The sequence below is a fragment of the Cupressus sempervirens genome, chromosome 10, assembly GCF_028749045.1.
Source record: "Cupressus sempervirens isolate cs-2001-9-10 chromosome 10, ASM2874904v1, whole genome shotgun sequence".
NCBI classification, from domain to species: Eukaryota; Viridiplantae; Streptophyta; class Pinopsida; order Cupressales; family Cupressaceae; genus Cupressus; species Cupressus sempervirens.
Genome location: NC_143127.1, coordinates 41,288,393 through 41,296,625, shown reverse-complemented (window position 1 = coordinate 41,296,625; position 8,233 = coordinate 41,288,393). Strand labels below are relative to the sequence as shown.

The following is an 8,233-nucleotide window of genomic DNA, read 5'->3' as shown; positions in this document are numbered from 1 at the left end:
CAAAGAAATTTCCTCAAAAGAGATTGTTATCATGTGTGAGAGTGAATGTTCAAGCCATTGTGAAAGATGATTGATATTGTCTTTGAATGGAAGATGGTTGGTGGTGTATTTGGGCAAAGAATGTGATTTGTGATGTAGCCAGTTAACGAGGCAGCATATTGTGTTAAAGGATAACTCGTGCTAAAGAAAGATATTGCTAGAAGGAAGAGAAAATTGAAAGTATGATATTGTTGGAAATGTGTGAAATTGGAGTGGATAATCAAAAATAAAGAAGCATTGCTGATTTGAAGCAACTCAAGAGTGTTGGATTGCTATTAATGCGAGAATGTCAAGTTTTTATTCATATGTTTGTGGGATGTGGAGCAACTTTGTGCAAACGGGAGAGCCAAAGATTGCATACATATTTCTAATGTGACAAGAAAATATCAAGGGAGTGCTATGAGAAAGAGAGAAGCCATGAAAAGAAAGAAGCTAAAATTGAAGGTGAAAGCTAATTTTGTTATTATTAATAGTATTTTATTATGTGTTTTTATTTGAAATATGTGTAGAGTATTATAAGTCATTTGTAGGAGTTAGCATTCATTATGAAAAGAGATGGCATGCTAGAATTGTTGTCATGGTGCAAAGGTCTATGTGTGTGTTGATTGGATAAAAGTATTGGGATTGGAAGTGAGAATTTGTTTGTCTAATTGTGAAGGATACGATGTTCTTGATAGTGGTCATGTAATAGAAGTTGATTGAATTGATATCCCCCAGTCAAGTGATAAAAATTGAATTAGTAATGATTGTTAATGGGCTATATGAATGTATGGGGTGCATTATCGGTTGTGCCCGACACCCTAAAGGTTTTTTGGTTTGACATATTGATGAACCATGTATGTGAAAAGGATTCTTATAGAACTAGCGAGTACAGCGGCTGGGTACCCATGTATCTCGGTAGATGGATTTCTTTTTATATGGACTCAATATTTAGTTTGATGCAGGTACAAAAAAGAAAGGCCCAAAGTGGTGATAGTTTCCCCATAGTGATGATTCGTGGTTATTAGAACCAATGAGTGCTTGGTTTGTAAACCATTTGAGTACAAAGTTTATGGTGATCTTGCAACCATTTGTGTGATGTTTGAGAAGTTTGTGGTGAACTTAAAACCACTTTGATATTGCATCGGTTGTGGGTAATCTGTACAAAATCTAGAGTGATTATGATGAGGGAAACAAGATGAGTGAAAGCATTTGATAATTGATTGTAAATGGGTACCTAACAAGGCTTAAGGCCAGGACCCATCGTCTCTAGACTATGGCGGAATTTCTAAAAAAAATAAAAATATGATAATTAATTTATGGGGGGATGTTAGAATAAATTAATTATTTCCCAAACAGTCAGCATTTTCCACAATTTTCAGTGGTCAGTGGTCAGTGGTCAGCACAGACCACTCATTTTCCATGTGCAGCCAACCATTCAGCTGTCCATTTCAACTGTCCATTATAAATTCCATAGCTAACTTCTTCCTACAGTCTACTATACATTTATGATGTATTTGCTTATAAATAGAATGGATTGGGCCTCTGATCAGCAGAGCCCATTTTCTCCATTTTCTGGATTTCTCCATGGCTTCTCTTCTCTATAACTTTCTCTCTTGTTTAGTTTCTTTTTTGTCTTGTGTTCTAATTTTCTACAAATCCGTGGTCCTCTTCGTCCCACACATGCACACCAATTTGTTTCCCACAATTCCTGAGCAACTCACAGTACTTCAACTTCCGATCTCTCAGTATATCGCGCCCCGCAATCACAAAGAGCATGGGCGGAAGGTCAGGAGCAGATGCAGCCGTTCCTTCTATCAGTGGATTAGCGAATGGATGATCTCTGCTGCTGCTTCCCACAGGCAGAGAGAACCTCCACATGGCATCCGACATCTCTATGCTGAACACGGAAGACTTCTCCTTCTCCGACGACGTGCGCTCTTCCCCTCCAAAGTAAGGATACACCAAAATCAGTCCCTTGATTTCCATCTCGGGCTTCGTGCCAGCAGCCCACACGCCCACATGGTGCGCGATGTTCCCACCAGCACTGTCGCCCGCCAGAAAAACCCTAGAAAAGTCCGCGTGGGACCGCAACCATGGCTCCGCTCCTTCCTCCGCCACGGCCTGCTGTTGCACCCACTGCAGCGCCGCGATGGAATCCTCGTACGCGCAAGGAAGGCGGTGCTCGGGAGCGCGCCTGTAATTCACTGCAATGACTACGGCGCCCAACGTGGCCACCCACATCTGGAATTGACGGTGAAAGAAGGGCGTCGCCGGGCTGAACATGATAAATCCACCGCCATGGTAGTAAACTATTACTGGCGCCTTAGCGGCCGTTTAGGGTGGCAGGTAGATGCGCACCCACAATCCAATTTCCTCGTCCAACACCACGTCTTTGTATTCCACGTTCTCATACTTATTGGGCTCTGGAAGGACGGGGAAGAAAACTGAATTGTCTCCTCTGGCAACGGATCCATCGCTGTAAAGCTTCACTACGCCGCCAAAATCCTAGAGCAGCTCAGCCATTTCTGCTTTCCTCAACTGGCAAGATGCAAATGGGAACGCATGGCTTGGGGCCAGGGATGTGTTAATAAAAGAGGAAATCATCGTAACACATGACGTATTGTAGTCGGAGCGCACATGGCTCTCCTGTGTAATTCCAAAACTAATAAACTCCCACCCGTGACGAATATGAATATGGAATCATAGCAATAAAGTATTGTTTTGGTGATTAGGATTAATATCTAATTTGGTGCATTCTACCGTCCACGATGGAGACGTTTTGATTTGTAGTTGATTGGCCCAGTATAAACGAATCAAACAGAAGTCCTTTACGAACCCGGAATACGATATGATATGCTTTTGGGATGTTTGAGAGAAACGAATCCGGAGAAGACCCTTATACAGCAAACATGAAAATTATTGATTCTCAAACAGATTCCATTTCCTCGTTACAGAGGATTTCATTCGATCCAATTCAACAGTCATTTAGGGCCTGTTTGTTCATCGGCAAAGAAATAGAAAATTAGAATGAAAAATTAGAATAAGAATGGAAATGTGGAATAGGAATGAAAAAGAACATTCTCATTCTTGTTTGTTTCACCTGGTATTTGATTGATTTATTTCTAACAAAAAGTCCATTCATCGTTAGTAAATTGAAGATTATAAAACTCACAAGCTTACAAACGTGATCCATATAAAATAGAGGTCACAATCTGAGTAGAAACGTGACGTGTCGCATAGTTGCGCAACTTTCTTTTCTTGCCAGTTATTATCCGATCTGAAAATTGCGATATCTTCTTAGTGCAGTAGCTCCATCTGTTTCAAGCGAGGTGTTAATGGAGGAACTCTCTACGTCTGACCTCCATCTTAAAGTCCATCCAACCCCTTCGATCACTTCCTTCATTTTTCCTGCAACTCTTGCCACTTTTAAGACATTTTCTTCATCAGACTTAGTCACCAGTTTCCTGCAATCTTCCATTATTACAAACTCGGCTGGAACGAAAATGAATCGAGCGCCAAAGCATGAAAAGGATGGAGTCAGCGCTAAAATGAGAACAGATTCCAAATAATTGTTAAATTTTGAAAAGGATAATGTGGAATAGGAATGGGCCATTCCGATAACAACTTTTTTTGGAATGGACATATCCTTATTTTTGGGGTAAAATTGGAATAGAATTCCTTATTGTTGGAAAACTTATTGCAGCATTGATGTTTGCCCCTTGAGCCAAACACTCACCTACCACCCTGACGTCCAGAACAGATAGAAAACATGAATGCGGTAGGTGAGATTTTTTGAATTTGGAAATGAGAGGGGAAAATGTTGTAGGTCAGGAGACAAAAGGAATGTTTCTACATTCATTTTTATTAAGTGCAGATCAAGAAAATTAGAGAGAAGTTGCAAAGTTGAGCAGAGAACGAAGAGGAAGGAAGTTTGTGCCTGCAGTTGCACGTGTCTCCTCTGTTCATTCTGTAAGTTTGTTGTTGTTTGGATTTGTCCTGTTGAAGCAGTGATTGCTCCAGGCACCATTATATGCATCCATTAGAGTTGTAGGTCTAAAGTTTATTGAAGTTTGAAGTATTATCAGTTTAGGGTTATTTTAGGATTTTCTGGTTGAAGCCGAATGCTCCCAAATTTTGTAATAGTTTAATGAAAGATTGAATAGAAAGCAAGAAAGCATACTTGAATCTATTGATCTTCCCTTGTATGTTGCATTTGAAATTTTTTTTTGAAAGCTTAAAGCTTTGGCTCTCTGGTTTTAATGGTGAATGCATTCACGTTGAAATTTTCTAAGTTATAAACTTTAGTTGGAGCTGAGCTCACTCGGCATCCATTAGTGCCGAGCATTTCCTTTGGAGCTGAGCATACTCAGCATCTATTGCTGCCAAACTATCAAGTGTCGAGCTCCTCTTTGTGCCGAGTTCACTTAGCACCTATTGCCTGTCACTCGGCACCATCAAGTGTCAAGCAACCTGCCACTCGGCACCATCAAGTGCCTAGTAAAACTAGAACTCGGCACCTTCATGTGCCGAGCAACTTTTAAGTGCCAAGTTAAACTTTTAGGTTTAGGGTTGTGAGTTGAAATTTAAATTTCTTATATTTCTCACATGGTATCAGAGCTTTGAGGCTCCACATCCACAATGAGTTAGGGCATTTATTTTTCTTGGGATATTTGACATGGCAGGAGATGCAGGAAAGATATGGTAGCAGCCACCATCATTTAATGGACAGAATTATGATACATTTGTAAAGAAGATGAAGACCATTATGGTTGCAAATGATTTGTGGGAGTTTGTAGTTAATGGATTTAATGATGTGACTGATCCAACTCAGTATGCTGCCCTCACAAATGCACAGAAGACTCATTTGAAAGAGTCAAGGAGGAAAGATGCAAAGGCATTAAGTCTTATTGAAGCAGCAATGATAGAGACTATATTTACAAAGATTGTAGCAACAAATTATGCAAAGGAAGCATGGGATATCCTTGAGATGAACTTCAAGGGAACTAATAAAGTTCATACAGTAAAGCTACAGAACATAAGGAGGAAGTTTGAGAACCTTCAAATGAAGGAAAATGAATCAGTTGCAGACTTCAGTTCAAGAACCTCCAATGTGATTAACCAATTGAAGTCAAATGGAGAAGACTATCAAGAGCAAAGAATAGTGGAAAAGATATTGAGGATTTTACCTCATAAATATGACCATTTGGTCATGACCATAGAAGAGGCAAAAGACCTTATTGTTTTGACAATGGATGAGTTCATGGGTTCTCTTCAAACCCATAAGCATAGGATTAATAGATCTACATCTTCTACTTCCTAAGAGCAAGCATTTAAGGCTCAGTCAAATTCAAGAGGAAGGGGGAGAGGAAGAAATGGCTCAGGCAGAAACTCCAGAGGTAGAGGCTGAGGAAATGGAGGACAAAGAAATGCTGCAGCAGAAAGCTCAGGAAGAGCAGATGGAGCAAGTAGCTCTCAAAATACCTCAAGAGGAGGTAAGAAAAACTACAACTCAAAAAAGAGTAATGTAAAATGCTACTACTATCATAAATATGGGCATTATGCAAATGAATGCTGGAAGAAGCAGAATGATCAGTCAGGACAAGCAAATGTGGCTGATGTGACCATAGGAAGTGGACCCAATGCTGCTGCCTTCATCATGTGTAATGTTGGTGAAGAAGGAAGCCCTGAGGTTTGGTACCTCAACAGTGGATGTAGAAACCACATGAGTGGTAATGAAACCTTGTTTTCATTCATTGACAAGAGTTTCAAATCAGAAATTAAGATGGGTAATAATGGAACCCTACCAGTTGTGGGCAAAGGATCTATTATGGTCCGCACCAAGAAAGGTGAGAAAAGGGAAATACAAAATGTGTATTTCGCCCTTGGTATGAAGCAAAATTTGATGAGCATTGGTCAGCTCATCAAAATGGATACAAAGTGCTAATAGAGAATGACACATGTGTCATTCATGAAAAGGATGGGAGTAAGAACTTACTTGCAGCAGTTCAAATGACAAATAATAGAATGTTTCCCTTGAGGATAGAGACATGTTTCTCATCTCAAGTTTGTGTTGCACCTCACACACAATCAGCTCTAAGGAGTGTGATTGAAGACCCCTCAAAGCTATGGCATCTCAGGTATGGTCAACTTGGCTATGCTGGTTTAAATTTGTTGTCAAATAAAAGAATGGTAGATAGTTTGCCACATGTAGGAAATTCTCGTGACAAGTGTGAGGCTTGTATTTTGGGTAAGCAACATAGGCTTCCCTTTAATTCTGAAAATTCTAAGAGGGCTAGATATCTATTAGAGTTAGTGCATACTGACCTAGTCGGTCCTATGCAAGTTACTTCCATTGGGGGGAGTACTTATTTCATGACATTCATTGATGATTTCAATTGTAAGACATGGGTGTATTTTCTAAAGAATAAATCTGAAGCATTTGATAAATTTGTAGAATTTAAGGCCCAAGCTGAAAGAGAATGTGGACACTATATCAAGGTGCTTAGATCAAATAGAGGAGGGGAGTATACCTCCAATTCTTTTGTAAATTTTTGTAAGAAACATGGCATAAAGAAAGAGCTCATAGCTAGCTATACACCACAGCAGAATGGAGTGGCTGAAAGAAAGAACATGACCATTGTTGAAATGGCAACGAGCATGATAAAAGAGAAAGGTCTCCCAACTGAATTTTGGGGAGAGGCTATGGCAACAGCAGTTTATCTAATTAATAGGTGTCTTATAAAGGCAGTCTGTGATAGAATTCCAATGGAAGCATGGTCACGAATAAGATGGACAGTTGAACACTTAAGGGTGTTTGGATGTGTTGCATATGCACATGTGCCTAAAGAGAAAAGGCAAAAATTTGATGACAAAGGTGTGAAATGCATTTTTACAGGGTACATCCCAGAATCAAAGGCATACAAATTGTATGACCCATTGAACAACAAGATGATGCTTTTAAGAGATGTGCAATTTCTTAAAAATCAGTCTTAGTATGGTTTAATTGATGAGTCACCAAGCACTTCCAGTAAAGTGCCAATTATCAGTGAAGAAGATGCTGATGAACAAGAAGAAGGGGCAAATAGAAGAAAAGGCAAGCAAATTCAGACATTGTCGAGCTCCTCTAGGCATGACCGAGTGTCGGTGCCGAGTAACAGTGAAGACTGAGCTAGTTGGCAAAGCAACAACAATGAAGATTCTAATCTCACACTCTCCTCCCTATTACCAAGAAAGACCAAGAGTCTTAGGGATATATACCAAGATGAAAGATATGAAGATTATGATGAGAGTGTTAATTCTGCATTATTTTCTCATAGTGATCCAGTATATTTTGAGGAAGCTATTAAGGAGAAGAAATGGTGTAATGCCATGGATGAGGAAATAGATGCCATAGAAAGGAATGAGACATGGGACCTAACTGAATTGCCTCCAAAGAAGAATGTGATTGGAGTGAAATGGGTCTATAAAACCAAATGCAATGCTGAAGGCAAGATTGATAGGCATAAGGCAAGGTTGGTAGTCAAGGGCTACAAACAACAGTATGGAAGAGACTATGATGAGACCTATGCCCCGGTTGCAAAAATGGAAACAATGCGTGTTGTCATAGAAATTGTAGCATAGCACAAGTGGAAGGTATTTCAAATGGATGTGAATTCCGTCCTCCTTAATGGTGTATTGAAAGAAGAAGTATATGTGGAGTAGCCACCTGGTTATGAAGTTGCAGGTGAAGAACATAAAGTATATAGATTGAAGAGAGCTTTCTATGGGCTCAAGCAAGCTCCAAGGGCATGGTACAGTAGGATTGACTCATATTTGATGAGCAATGGCTTTAGCAAAAGCAATGGTGAGCCTACTCTTTACATCAAGGCAACAGATGGTAATGTATTGATTGTTGTCTTGTATGTAGATGATTTGATTTTTACTGGTAATGATAAGGCTCTAATTGGTGAGTTCAAAGATGCCATGAAAAGTGAATTTCAAATGACAGACCTAGGTCTCTTGAAATACTTTCTAGGCATAGAAGTAAAGTAAATGCATGATGGCATCTTCATCTCTCAAGAAAAGTATGCAGGGCAGATCTTGGAGAGATTTAAAATGCAAAACAGTAAAGCAGCCCCCACACCAACAGCAGTAGGTCTGAAGTTGAGCAAGGAAGACTCTAGAAAGAGAGTGGATCCAACATTATACAAGAGTATGGTTGGAAGTTTAATGT

General features: G+C 39.7%; 1 pseudogene; it reads right to left on the bottom strand.

The window, feature by feature from the left end:
- Positions 1 to 1,345: 1,345 nt before the first annotated feature.
- Positions 1,346 to 3,163, bottom strand: LOC149532467 (strigolactones hydrolase CXE15-like; annotated as a pseudogene).
- Positions 3,164 to 8,233: the final 5,070 nt, after the last annotated feature.